This window comes from Diaphorina citri, unplaced genomic scaffold (genome assembly GCF_000475195.1).
Source record: "Diaphorina citri unplaced genomic scaffold, Diaci psyllid genome assembly version 1.1 scaffold359, whole genome shotgun sequence".
NCBI classification, from domain to species: domain Eukaryota; kingdom Metazoa; phylum Arthropoda; class Insecta; order Hemiptera; family Psyllidae; genus Diaphorina; species Diaphorina citri.
Genome location: NW_007377794.1, coordinates 132722 through 146931, shown reverse-complemented (window position 1 = coordinate 146931; position 14210 = coordinate 132722).

The following is a 14210-nucleotide window of genomic DNA, read 5'->3' as shown; positions in this document are numbered from 1 at the left end:
TAATCTTAGATTAGGTATCTTACCTGAAATGAAGATTAGTTGTAAGTATCCAAATTGTCTTCTGATTAATGATTGATCATCAAATGCACAGAAAAAAAGATACTAAAAACAAAGTAATATTCACTGCGATATTATTAATCAATCTCTATTAAAATTGAATTTAGTAAAGAGCACCAACATTATAAATCACATATCACATCACTCACTTCAGTGCGAAATTTGTGCGAATGTGGGAGGTATTTAATACGAACTAGCGGGATTCCGGAGCGAAGCGACGGAATTCAGCTAGTGTAATATAAAACAGTTGAATAATGAGATAGAACTTTTCAAAATATCAGTCACAGTTAAAACACAAATAAATAAAATCTATTGGAGGCGTTATTATTATGTTAAAAAATGTTTTGTTTTTAAATTTTCAAACATCATTCATTTTATAGTATTCAAACAATCTCAATCACTGTCGAAAAAAAATCAATTTTAAAAATTAGAAAAAAAAATACAAAATAATCTATTTTGAAAAATAATGGGATCGATCAAAAAACGCACTAAATTCAAAACACAATAGAGCTTTGTTTTTATCAAATAAGAAAAATATTTTATCTAACGAACCATTCAAATTATGGTTATTAACTTTAATTTTATTAGCGATCATTGTCGATCAATTGTTCCTTTGGTCTTCAGGTGATTTCAAATTTTGTTCGTGAATGTCAGAGTTTCAATTTTCATAGAAAGTGCGATTAGGTCTAACGAAACTAGTTGGTTTTCTATACACATGTTTCTTTGATATGTTTGTAGGTATATTGGTATATCTACAAAATAAATAATGAACTTGGATATCAAATAATAGAAATTGGAAAACAATGGAAGAGAAACTTACCCAGTGTTTGTTTTGACTAGCACCAGATCATATCCCACAACGATCTCATCTGATTCCACCGCCTTCTCCATAGTCTTCAGAATAGTCCTGCGCAGGCATTTGGTAGAGTTGTCGTCAAACCTTTTCAATTTTCATAGAAAGTGCGATTAGGTCTAACGAAACTAGTTGGTTTTCTATACACATGTTTCTTTGATATGTTTGTAGGTATATCTCTTACATATGTATGAGTATGTTTGAGAGATACTCCTACATAATTATGTCATTGAAAGTCAACAGTTTCATGCTTTTCTTTGACGGTATCATCAACCAGATATCTACAGGATGTTGATGGTCATACCAGTTTTATGTTTTTGCACATGTGCTACCTATCTACGAGTTAGTAGGTATACCACTCGAAGAAAGTCCAAGAGACAACTGAGCACTTTGTCTTTGACCGTACTGTTTGGAAAGAACAAAGCTGTTCCATTTGCAATGCTATCACTGATACTTTGTAAATCCGAATCGTGTAGATAAACGTCAGAGATGTTGAATATCTTTCCAATTTCATTTAGTTCAATATTTCCACTCCCTTTTCTTCCGGTTATGGCGTTGACTTCCTCGACACTGTCAGTATCTAAAGAATATTCACCAGAGTAATTTACACTTTCGATATCATTTTCATTGTCTTCATATGAATTTTCTCCAACATCTCTCTTTTTCCTTTGACCTTCGGAACTGTTTGCCCTAACGATAGACGTGGCCTCGAGTTGTTCTTCAACAATTGGTTCTGAATTATTAAGAGCATACTGTCTCATTCTGTTAGGTATAAGAAACTATGTATAATAAATTCTGTTATTCCTGTTAAGGACTACCTAGGTATTTCAAATATTGAAATCATATCCTAAGAAGAAGGAAGTAAGAAGAACTAAGAACGAAAAATAATTATGTTCACCTCTTTCCTCGGGATGTCAATCTTGCCCTCACGAGACTGACTGCAACATGGAATCAAATCCACATAATGACAGAATTTCAATCAGGATTAGGTTCAAAGTCGAAACTCTTTACTGAGCTATCCTGTATAATTTCATTCGACCAAGATAATAATTCTAAAGTTGTGACCAATCTCTCGATAACACTCATGTGTGACCGAAGGAAAAATTCACTTTTATTCAAAATCTCTACCTTACCTTATGATTAGAATAATAGATTTGTGTAGATCCTCTTCTTGTCCTAGAGTTGGAATTATTGCTCCTACATGAAGCCAGCGGCGATAGCACGTTGAATACACCAGTTCCCCATGGATCGCCAAAGTTAAGCTACGTTGCTCATGGTAGGTATCCGGATGAGTGACCATTACCCAAATTCCTGGTCCTACTCAGGCTGAGGATAATGTGAGTACCTATTAGGCGAGTGTTTTAAACAAATTTTCAGCAAAACTCAGATCTCATTGTTACTCCACCTCTTCAATCCCAGGTTCAAAGGAGCTAGACTAGTTAGTTTTAAGAGTGAAGCGTCCTATCTTATTAATAAGAGAGTTTTTCTGTTTGTTTGTCCGTAAGAGGTTGGCGTCTAAACGGTAAGTCGTAGAGACTTGAAATTTTGTACACAGGTTCATATTTTTAGGGCGGTGGCGATAGGCTAGTTTTACATAATTGTGGCTTGTCGACATTTAATTTAAGTTCTAAAGGTGTGTCCAGTCTACACAAAGTCGACGGCCGTTCGACTATGTTTAGACACACCTTAAGAAACCTTCGAGAAGGAGCCTTATCTCTTTGCGATAAAGACACCTACATAATTGTGGCTTGTCGACATTTAATTTAAGTTCTAAAGGTGTGTCCAGTCTACACAAAGTCGACGGCCGTTCGACTATGTTTAGAACTTTAGACACACGTTAAGAAACTTTCGAGAAGGAGCCTTATCTCTTTGCGATAAAGACACCCTGGATGAAAATCGAACCCGCGACCTAGCGCTTACTAGACAGGAGAGCTACCTACCAACCAAACCAGTTTGGCGAAACGGTTTTCGAAGAAGACGTCAAATCGTGAAGAGATTTTTTCTCGGAATGTTTCTGAAGCCTCAAGTTTGCTCATCAAGCACTGCATACCTCAGACAAAAAGTTAACGTAATGTTCAAGTTTTTTAATTTGTAATGAACTTTTTTTGTTAAAAAAGTTTTTAATAAAGTTGTTTCTTATTTAAAATAATTAATCTGACTCTCTCCAGTCTCTCCGCCTCTCTCTCTCTCTCTCTCTCTCTTTCCGCTGTCGCTCACGTTCCTAGGTTTTTCTAATTGCAAGATGGTCGAGGCTGAACTTATGGAAAAAAGTAAACATCTAAATATCCACCGAAATACCTACATAATAAACTTAGTTATCAAGCAAAGGAAATTAGAAAATAATGGTATAGAAACTTACCCAGTGTTTGTTTTGACGAGCACCAAATCATATCCCACAACGATCTCATCAGATTCCACCGCTTTCTCCATAGTCTTCAGAATAGTCCTGCGCAGGCATTTGGTAGAGTTGTCGTCAAACCCATTCGCAGAGACATTGAAACATTTCGTAGACAAAATCCGGACCACTCGAAGAAAGTCCAAGAGACAACTGAGCACTTTGTCTTTGACCGTACTGTTTGGAAAGAACAAAGCTGTTCCATTTGCAATGCTGTCACTGATACTTTGTAAATCCGAATCGTGTAGAGTGACGTCAGAGATGTTGAATATTCTTCCGATTTCTTTCAGTTCAATATTTCCACTCTCTTTTCTTCCAGTTATGGCGTCAAACCTATTCGCAGAGACATTGAAACATTTCGTAGACAAAATCCGGACCACTCGAAGAAAGTCCAAGAGACAACTGAGCACTTTGTCTTTGACCGTACTGTTTGGAAAGAACAAAGCTGTTCCATTTGCAATGCTGTCACTGATACTTTGTAAATCCGAATCGTGTAGAGTGACGTCAGAGATGTTAAATATTCTTCCGATTTCTTTCAGTTCAATATTTCCACTCTCTTTTCTTCCAGTTATGACGTTGACTTCCTCGACACTGTCAGTATCTAAAGAATATTCACCAGAGTAATTTACTTGGTCGATATCATTTTCATTGTCTTCATATGAATTTTCTCCAACATCTCTCTTTTTCCTTTGACCTTCAGAACTGTTTGTCCTAACGATAGACGTGGCCTCGAGTTGTTCCTCAACAATTGGTTCTGAATTATTAAGAGCATACTGTCTCATTCTGCGCTTTGGAGATGTCTCTGAGCCTCAAGGCATCGGTACGCTTGAAAATCTCTTGAAAGGGTTTCGGAGAAAAACAGGAAATAGCGTTGAGTGTGTGGAATATAAAGTACATAATATGTTTGTGTCACCTTTGAAACTCTAAAGTACTTTAGATGTTATTAGGGACACATTAGGATATTAACTAAAAATCTTATCTATAGGTAGGTACCTAAGGCTCAAAACAGAGTGATAGAGCATAGCGCATAGAGCTTTTTGTTGTCAGTTCTATGCGGTTTAAAGTCGTCACTTCCCTCTACCTGCTCGAGCATTGATAATTGGTAGCCACTTGTTAGAAGCATCTATCTCTACCTAGGTAAAGAAAGTATTTTTTGAAAATGACAAGGACTATTAGTATAACCGTATCTAAAATTATAGTTAATTGAAGGTGAATAAACTGGTATCGGCATGTTTGTTGAGGGCTCAATAGACTTGATGGATTCTGTGACATTTTCGGTGCTGATTTCCTCATCTTTTACTTTAACGAAAATTATAGTTAATTGAAGGTGAATAAACTGGTATCGGCATGTTTGTTGAGGGCTCAATAGACTTGATGGATTCTGTGACATTTTCGATTTCCTCATCTTTTACTTTAACATTTGTATTATTTTCAAAGTTATTTGTCTGGATTTTATTTGTATTGTTCTGAACAACATTAGCTTGAACTTCATGTTTATTGTTCTCAACATTTGTTAGAAAACCATTTGTATTTTTTTCAACATTTGTTAGAACATCTTTTTTATTGTTTTCAACTACGTTTCTTTGAATCGCATGTGTGTTGTTTTCATCCTTCGTTGCAACATTATTTGTAATGTTTTCAACATCATCCTGAGCTTTACTTGTATCGTGTTCAATATTATCAGTTTGAACTTTATCTGTCTTGTTTTCAAAAGCATCATCCTGAGCTTTACTTGTATTGTTTTCAATATTATCAGTTTGAACTTTATCTGTCTTGTTTTCAAAAGCATTTGTTATTTTCCATTCATTACTTGCGTTGGATTCAGAGCTAGAATAGGTTTTACTATTGTATTTTTTTCAACATTTGTTAGAACATCTTTTTTATTGTTTTCAACTACGTTTCTTTGAATCGCATGTGTGTTGTTTTCATCCTTTGTTGCAACATTATTTGTAATGTTTTCAACAACATCATCCTGAGCTTTACTTGTATCGTTTTCAATATTACCAGTTTGAACTTTATCTGTCTTGTTTTCAAAAGCATTTGTTATTTTCCATTCATTACTTGCGTTGGATTCAGAGCTAGAATAGGTTTTACTGGCATCTCTGTTTAACGTATCACCGAAAACCTTTTCCCCCAATTGTTTTAGCGGGAGTTGTTCAGAATTTTCATCAGACATTATAACTTTTGGTGAATACAAATCATCTCTTTTATCTTTAGTTTTATGCTCGTTGTAACTATGCTTGTCATCACTGGATTCAAAAAGCTCCTTCATTACTTTATCAGTTCCAGCCATATTCTGAAAGGCGTTCAATGGTTCCAACAAAGTTTTGTGTTCCTTAGTTTTCAAGTAATTTCCAAAATGACGTTTCGATTCGTAATTTAGTGCACTTCCGGAATCGAAACTATTATCATTTTTTCCTTTTGAGAGTAAACTTCTATCTCTTCGAGGTAATCTATTTTGAAGTAAACTTACTATCTGATAAGAATCGATATCCCCTAAAAATACATATGGTTTATTGGTAGATTTTGTTTTCATTCCTTCTTGTTCTAAAAATCTAGAGTTTGTTTTCATTTTGTTGGCGTTATCTTTCGTTGCAACGGTACTACTGTAATATGTTTTAGGCTTTCCTTGCTCAAAAGAATCTTCGCTTTCTAAATGTTTATTAATGTCAATTGTATGTGTTTTCATTCCTTCTTGTTCTAAAAATCTAGAGTTTGTTTTCATTTTGTTGGCGTTATCTTTCGTTGCAACGGTACTACTGTAATATTTTTTAGGCTTTCCTTGCTCAAAAGAATCTTCGCTTTCTAAATGTTTATTAATGTCAATTGTATCTGCAGGGAGGAGAGTGTTTAAGTTTCTAGGGATGATAATATTACTTAGATTAGTTTTTGGTTTAGTGTCATTGTTTAATCTTACTGTTTTGGATTCATAGTTTGAAAAACCAGAAGGTTTGATTTCTTCAGATATATTGAACTCATCAATAATGTCTTTTTCTTCAGACTGTTTGTCTCGTATATCTGTTTTGAAAGTATTATTTATTACGTGATTTGTCTTTGGTAAATACATGTCTAGATTTGGTGGTATTGAAAAAGTTATGTTAGTTTCTATTAGATCATTTGTTGTTCTATTTGAATCAGTAGATTTTTGACTGGTGCTATTTGTGTCATTACGAACACTTTGTTTCATTATCTCTGTTGTTTCCATTTTGTGATTAGGATACACGACAGGCGTCAGTAATCTATTGATATCCATACTGAGCTTGTTTTTACCATTTGATACCTCATTTGGGTAAATGGTTGATGCATCAATTAGTTCCGACTCTATTCCTGTCATAGTATTTTTATTCCCTTCATTAATCTATTGATATCCATACTGAGCTTGTTTTTACCATTTGATACCTCATTTGGGTAAATGGTTGATGCATCAATTAGTTCCGACTCTGTTCCTGTCATAGTATCTTTATTCCCTTCACCTAAATCATTGGTACTTTCTGAATGATTTTCATTCAAATATTTAGTATCTTCAAATAGTTCATTGCTTTCCACAAACTCATCTCTGTCATAGACATTAGTTTTTGATACATTTTGATCTGTAGGATTCAATTGTACAATTTCGTCAATTTCACGAATAGATTCAGATCGGTATTTTTGTGTAGGTGAATTGAATTCAATTCCATTGAAATTTACTTGGTAACTGTGTAAACATTGAATTAATATGATGAAGATAAATGGTAATTTTATTACCATTTTAGCTATGATCATTTATCCCGATGTCTTTTAGTAATTACTCCTGAGGTTTTCTCGGTAGCTATTTCAGGAGAATATCACCTGAAATAAAAGTATTTAAATGTTAATCAGATCTTTAAAAAAAATAATAATAATAAATACCTAGCTATTAATATCTAATAGGTATTTCTTTAAATCCCTAAAAGCTGTTTTGAAAGAGATAAGTAGGCCATTTCTGAAAGTTAATCTTAGATTAGGTATCTTACCTCAAATGAAGATTAGTTCTAAATATCCAAATTGTGTTCTGATTAATGATTGATCATCACATGCACACAAAAAAGATACTAAAAACAAACGAATACTGCGATATTATCAATCAATTTTTTTGAATTTAGTAAAAAGCACCAACATTTTAAAATCACATCACTCACTTCAGTGCAAAATTTGTGCGAATGTGGGATGTGGGAGGTATTTAATACCTAAATGCCTTTTCCACAAGTTTGGCCATGCCTCGGGATGAACTAGCGGGATTCCGGAGCGAAGCGACGGAATTCAGCTAGTGTAATATAAAACAGTTGAATAATGAGATAGAACTTTTCAAAATATCAGTCACAGTTAAAACACAAATAAATAAAATCTATTGGAGGCGTTATTATTATGTTAAAAAATGTTTTGTTTTTAAATTTTCAAACATCATTCATTTTATAGTATTCAAACAATCTCAATCACTGTCGAAAAAAAATCAATTTTAAAAATTAGAAAAAAAAATACAAAATAATCTATTTTGAAAAATAATGGGATCGATGAAAAAACGCACTAAATTCAGAACACAATAGAGCTTTGTTTTTATCAAATAAGAAAAATATTTTATCTAACGAACCATTCAAATTATAGTTATTAACTTTAATTTTATTAGCGATCATTGTCGATCAATTGTTCCTTTTGTCTTCAGGTGATGTCAGAGTTTCAATTTTCATAGAAAGTGCGATTAGGTCTAACGAAACTAGTTGGTTTTCTATACACATGTTTCTTTGATATGTTTGTAGGTATATCTCTTACATATGTATGAGTATGTTTGAGAGATACTCCTACATAATTATGTCATTGAAAGTCAACAGTTTCATGCTTTTCTTTGACGGTATCATCAACCAGATATCTACAGGATGTTGATGGTCATACCAGTTTTATGTTGTTGCACATGTTTGTGTCAAGATCTGCTATCTACCAGTTACTAGGTATAAGAAACTATGTATAATAAATTGTTATTCCTGTTAAGGACTAGGTACCTAGGTATTTCAAATATTGAAATCATATCCTAAGAACTAAGAACGAAAATAAATTATGTTCACCTCTTTCTTCGGGATGTCATCTATTACATATGTATGAGTATGTTTGAGAGATACTCCTACATAATTATGTCATTGAAAGTCAACAGTTTCATGCTTTTCTTTGACGTTATCATCAACCAGATATCTACAGGATGTTGATGGTCATAACAGTTTTATGTTTTTGCACATGTGTCAAGATCTGCTATCTACGAGTTAGTAGGTATGAGAAACTATGTATAATAAATTCTGTTATTCCTGTTAAGGACTACCTAGGTATTTCAAATATTGAAATCATATCCTAAGAACTAAGAACGAAAATAAATTATGTTCACCTCTTTCCTCGGGATGTCAATCTTGCCCTCACGAGACTGACTGCAACATGGAATCAAATTCACTTAATGACACACTTTCAATCAGGATTAGCTTCACAGTCGAAACTCTTTACTGAGCTATCCTGTAGAATTTCATTCGACCAAGAATACCAAGATAATGATTCTAAAGTTGTGACCAATCTCTCGATAACACTCATGTGTGACCGAAGGAAAAATTCACTTTTATTCAAAACCTCTACCTTACCTTATGATTAGAATAATATATTTGTGTATCTTCTTCTTGTCCTAGAGTTGGAATTATTGCTCTTATATGAAGCCAGCGGCGATAGCACGTTGAATACACCAGTTCCCCATGGATCGCTAAAGTTAAGCTACGTTGCTCATGGTAGGTATCCGGATGAGTGACCATTACCCAAATCGTGTTGTTTCCTGGTCCTACTCAGGCTGAGGATAATGTGAGTACCTACCGTTGCTCATGGTAGGTATCCGGATGAGTGACCATTACCCAAATCGTGTGGTTTCCTGGTCCTACTCAGGCTGAGGATAATGTGAGTACCTATTAGGCGTGTAGCGTGAATGGAGGGTAAAACCCTCGGCACTAAAGAGTTACACAGTGAAGTTCAAAGTTGAGCCTCTACCAAACTTACATAGTGAACTAACAAATTCGTACCTAGTACTGAAGAGGATGTTGGGACTTCTAGGTGTAATGAGTGAGTTGAAATCAGTGAGCAATATCAAACACGCGACGATTGAGTTGAATTTCTGGAATGTAGGGATATCCAGATTTCTGGACTTGAAGAAAGCATTATTTTTTACCATTCTCCAGGTATTTTTTACCGATTTATAGATAATACATGTCCTTAGCTCTTTTTTATGGACATTTTACGTCACTAACTGCCAAGGTCTTTAAATGATGGGGATTTCACATGGAATGGAGGGTAAAACCCTCGGCACTAAAGAGTTACACAGTGAAGTTCAAAGTTGAGCCTCTACCAAACTTACATAGTGAACCAACATATTCGTACCTAGTACTGAAGAGGATCTTGGGACTTCTAAGTGTAATGAGTGACTTGAAATCAGTGAGCAATATCAAACACGCGACGATTGAGTTGAATTTCTGGAAAGTAGGGATATCCAGATTTCTGGACTTGAAGAAAGCATTATTTTTTACCATTTTCAGGTATTTTTTATGTCCTTAGCTCTTTTTTATGGACATTTTACGTCACTAACTGCCAAGGTCTTTAAAAGATGGGGGTTTCACACTCCTGTCGGCAACAAGCTACCCTCCTCAGTTAACCTCAACCAGCCTGAATGGGGCCGGGAAAGGTACCAACTTTGTGAAATTGTAATTTTGATATCTCCACTAATTTCAGTGTCTTTATTCTTTTAGAAAAAGGAAGAAGAGATACTTACCTCCCTTAGTCTGTTCCTTTGATTTTATCGATGAAGACGTTTAACATATTATCTTCTAGAAAGAAGAACACCATCTTTCAGACATCGCCATGGAAATGAATTATCTTGTCCCACATTTTCTTCGACCTTGTTTCTTTCCACCTTAATTCGCACATGATGAGAATATTTAAACACGCTTGTGTGAAATGTGAATGTATTAGGAAAACATGAACTTTGCATAAGAAGTGGAGATGAAAGGAGAGATAATAATATAAGACAACAGCTTGGATAAGATAAGTATACCGCCAGCTTTGGAGATGTCTCTGAGAGAACACCATCTTTCAGACATCGCCATGGAAATGAATTATCTTGTCCCACATTTTCTTCGACCTTGTTTCTTTCCACCGCACATGATGAGAATATTTAAACACGCTTGTGTGAATGTATTAGGAAAACATGAACTTTGCATAAGAAGTGGAGATGAAAGGAGAGATAATAATTTAAGACAACAGCTTGGATAAGATAAGTATACCACCAGCTTTGGAGATGTTGTCTCTGAGCCTCAAGGCATCGGGTACGCGTGAAAATCTCTTGAAAGGGTTTCGGAGAAAAACAGGAAATAGCGTTGAGTGTGTGAAATATAAAGTATGTTTGTGTACCCTTTGAAACTCTAAAGTAGGTACCTACTTTAGATGTGATGTTATTAGGGACACATTAGAATATTAACTAAAAATCTTATCTAAAGGTAGGTACCTAAGGCTCAAAACAGTGAAAGAGCATAGCGCATAGAGCTTTTTGCTGTCAGTTCTATGCGGTTTCCCTCTACCTGCTCGAGCATTTGCAGAGAGAGAGATTTTGATAATTGGTAGCCACTTGTTAGAAGCATCTATCTCTACCTAGGTACAGAAAGTATTTTTTGAAAATGACATTTCCTATCTTCCTTCTCTCTTCGATTTCGGGACGATAAGACCATAGCAGTTACAGTTCCCTCTGTCAAACCTCTTAAAAAAAAAAAATCTTATCTATAGGTAGGTACCTAAGGCTCAAAACAGATAACAGAGTGAAAGAGCATAGCGCATAGATCTTTTTGCTGTCAGTTCTATGCGGTTTGAAGTCGTCACTTCCCTCTACCTGCTCGAGCATTGATAATAGGTAGCCACTTGTTAGAAGCATCTATCTCTACCTACCTAGGTACAGAAAGTATTTTTTGAAAATGACATCATTTGTAGATTCAAATAATGGAGTTAACGTAGGTATATTTTTGTAATATTTTTTATCCTTTGCTATAAGAATATAGGTACAACTAATGACATTTTTTGTAGATTCAAATAATGGAGTTAACGTAGGTATATTTTTGATTTTGTATTATTTTTTTATCCTTTGTTATAAGAATATAGGTACAACTTATAATGAATTTTTACTAGATTTAAATATATCATCGCTCTCTATCGCTAAACTCCAGTACATACTAGTACGTACCCGGAACTACTGGATATTGAGATTTGAATTCAATCCGGTTAGATTAACTTGAAAATCAAAATGTGACCCCAGGGATTAGAGGAAAATTTATACAATAAGTAAACTATCCAAAACGTATATTTAATTATTTCAACTACCTACCTCTAATAAACCTCAGTAACAAGGCTTTTAGCCACAGTGGTTCTCACTTTGACTAAAAAGGTACTGTGAGAGTGAGACCTTTATTCTTTATTATTAACAATCCTACTTATTTATCTCTAACGAAGTAAATGTAGGTGTAGAAGTAAAGATGTAAGGTTTCGATTATAATAATAATGAGATCAAAGAATGGTTAGAATAATTAACTTGTAAATGAAATTAAAATTATGGAAATTTCAAAAGAAAATACCTTTGACTAAAAAGGTACTGTGAGAGTGAGACCTTTATTATTAACAATCCTACTTATTTATCTCTAACGAAGTAAATGTAGGTATAGAAGTAAAGATGTAAGGTTTCGATTATAATAATAATGAGATCAAAGAATGGTTAGAATTAACTTGTAAATGAAATTAAAATTATGGAAATTTCAAAAGAAAACGTTCTAGTTCGATGCTTTGAGAGTTTCCTACATTAGATCCCTCAGGGTATTGGGCCGGGACTTCTTGATATCCTGACGACCGAGAAATTTGAAAAAAAAAAAAAAAAATCGAAGTCCCAAGCCGCCTATATGGCGGCCGATTTTTCGTCGAAATTTTTCTATCTCAAAATACTTCCCATGTAATAAGGGATCGTTTAAAATGTTCAAAAATTTAACTTTTTTCAAGTCCCGAGCCTGAGCCGCCCATGGCGGCCGATTTTTGGTGGAAAATTTTAAAGTAAACAAAAAATTGGATTTTTTTTTTGAAAAATTTTCCAAGTCCGAAGCAACATTGACTTTTTGATATCTGGATGAGTGACTGTCCGATTTTTACCAAATTGTTACAGTCGCGTCCTTGGACCATACCGGGATATCGCTTTACGACAAACCGTTCTTGAGATATTTCGTTCACAATTTTTCACTTTTTCTCATTTAAACCTGTAGTACGTAACGTACGTACGTTCAGACCATGGGCTAAAAACCACTTTTTGGACATCAGGGGATCCCAAAACGGATAGGTATTTCCAACCATTTCCCTATTTTGAAAATTTGGACCGATTGCAATACTTTCATTACTAGTATAGTTCCCTATACTGTAGTAATAGAAAGTAAAAACTATTTTATCAAAGGTAGTGCCTAGGTTAAAAAAATGTAGATGAGGCCCGTCTCACATTGGAAGCGTCAAGCGTAGACGAGCGACTTTTATTAGCGCGTAGTCGCTTGCAAAACCAAACCTATGAAAATGATAGAGACCCTCTATAAACAATTAAGGTATGTCCAAAAATAGTCGATCGACGAGGTCAAGAGGTGAATCTATGTTGTTGAGGTAGTGTACGGTTTCAGTCGACGTAGATCGACCATCGATCAACGGGGTCAATGTGTGGTCACAGCTTAAGACACTATATCATTTTCATAGGTTTGTTTTTGCAAGAGACTACGCGTCTACGCTTCCAAAATAAGAGACGGACCTAACTGATATGATATACGCATATAGGAACCTTCCGTATCTAGTATCACTAATGCGGTACTTCGGTAGCTGTTCAACTATGCATTTGAGGATTTGATTAATTTGGGCCAAAAGCATTGGTGCTTGTTTAGACTGCTGGGGTAAAGGGACTTTTTAGTCTCATTCGAGCAGGATAAACAAGGTATATTCTATTCTATTCTATTCTACCTCGAGAAATCAACGGATCCTAACCTAGCAAGACCCTAAAGTTCAGTAATTCAATAGCAACTTTCAGCAAACCACCTGGTAAGGAGAAATCCATCCTGTTCTATCTCAACTCGGTTCTGAAGATACGAGTATGTATCTGGTAAAGATAAATCCAATTCTAAACATAAAAAATATCCATATTTCAGCCAGTTCTGAAGATATAATATAGATAAAATTTAAGTAAGTATATAATACTGGAAACAAAATAACAAAACATTGAAAAGTTACTATTAGTTGATGAACTTTTTTACATATACTATTCGTCACAAGCATAAATATAATACATCTTTAATACTGAGATAGACTGCAACGTGGTGAAACTGCACAAATTTTCACACATACAGTGGACCTCGATTATTTCAACTTTTTATTATTTCAACTCCTAAATCCATTGTTTCTTCTATCTTTCAAAGGATATCCTATATTCCTATCACAGGGAAAGACCGTGGAAAGTGATCATTTCAACTACCTCCGGTCCCCATTAGTTGAAATAATCGAGGTTCTACTGTACGTTGCGTTGGTTGCTAGCAAAAGTGGTAAGTATTACGACATCAGATACCCGGGATTTATCCGCAGACAACTCCACGGATTTCCTATTGCTATTTGTCCGAAGAGTTACAGGCATAGTGGCGATACTAACCGCTGCGCTGTAAAGCATCAGGAAAGTTGGGCAGGAGTAACTGAGTAGGGCCACTGACTTTCAACCCTGAAGTGCTGGGTTTGAATCCCAGATGGGTTGGATATTTTCTGAGCAAATTTGTCAGTTCCGGGATAAGCTTGGATGTAAAAGAATCGCCTTCGCAAGTGTTTTACAACCTG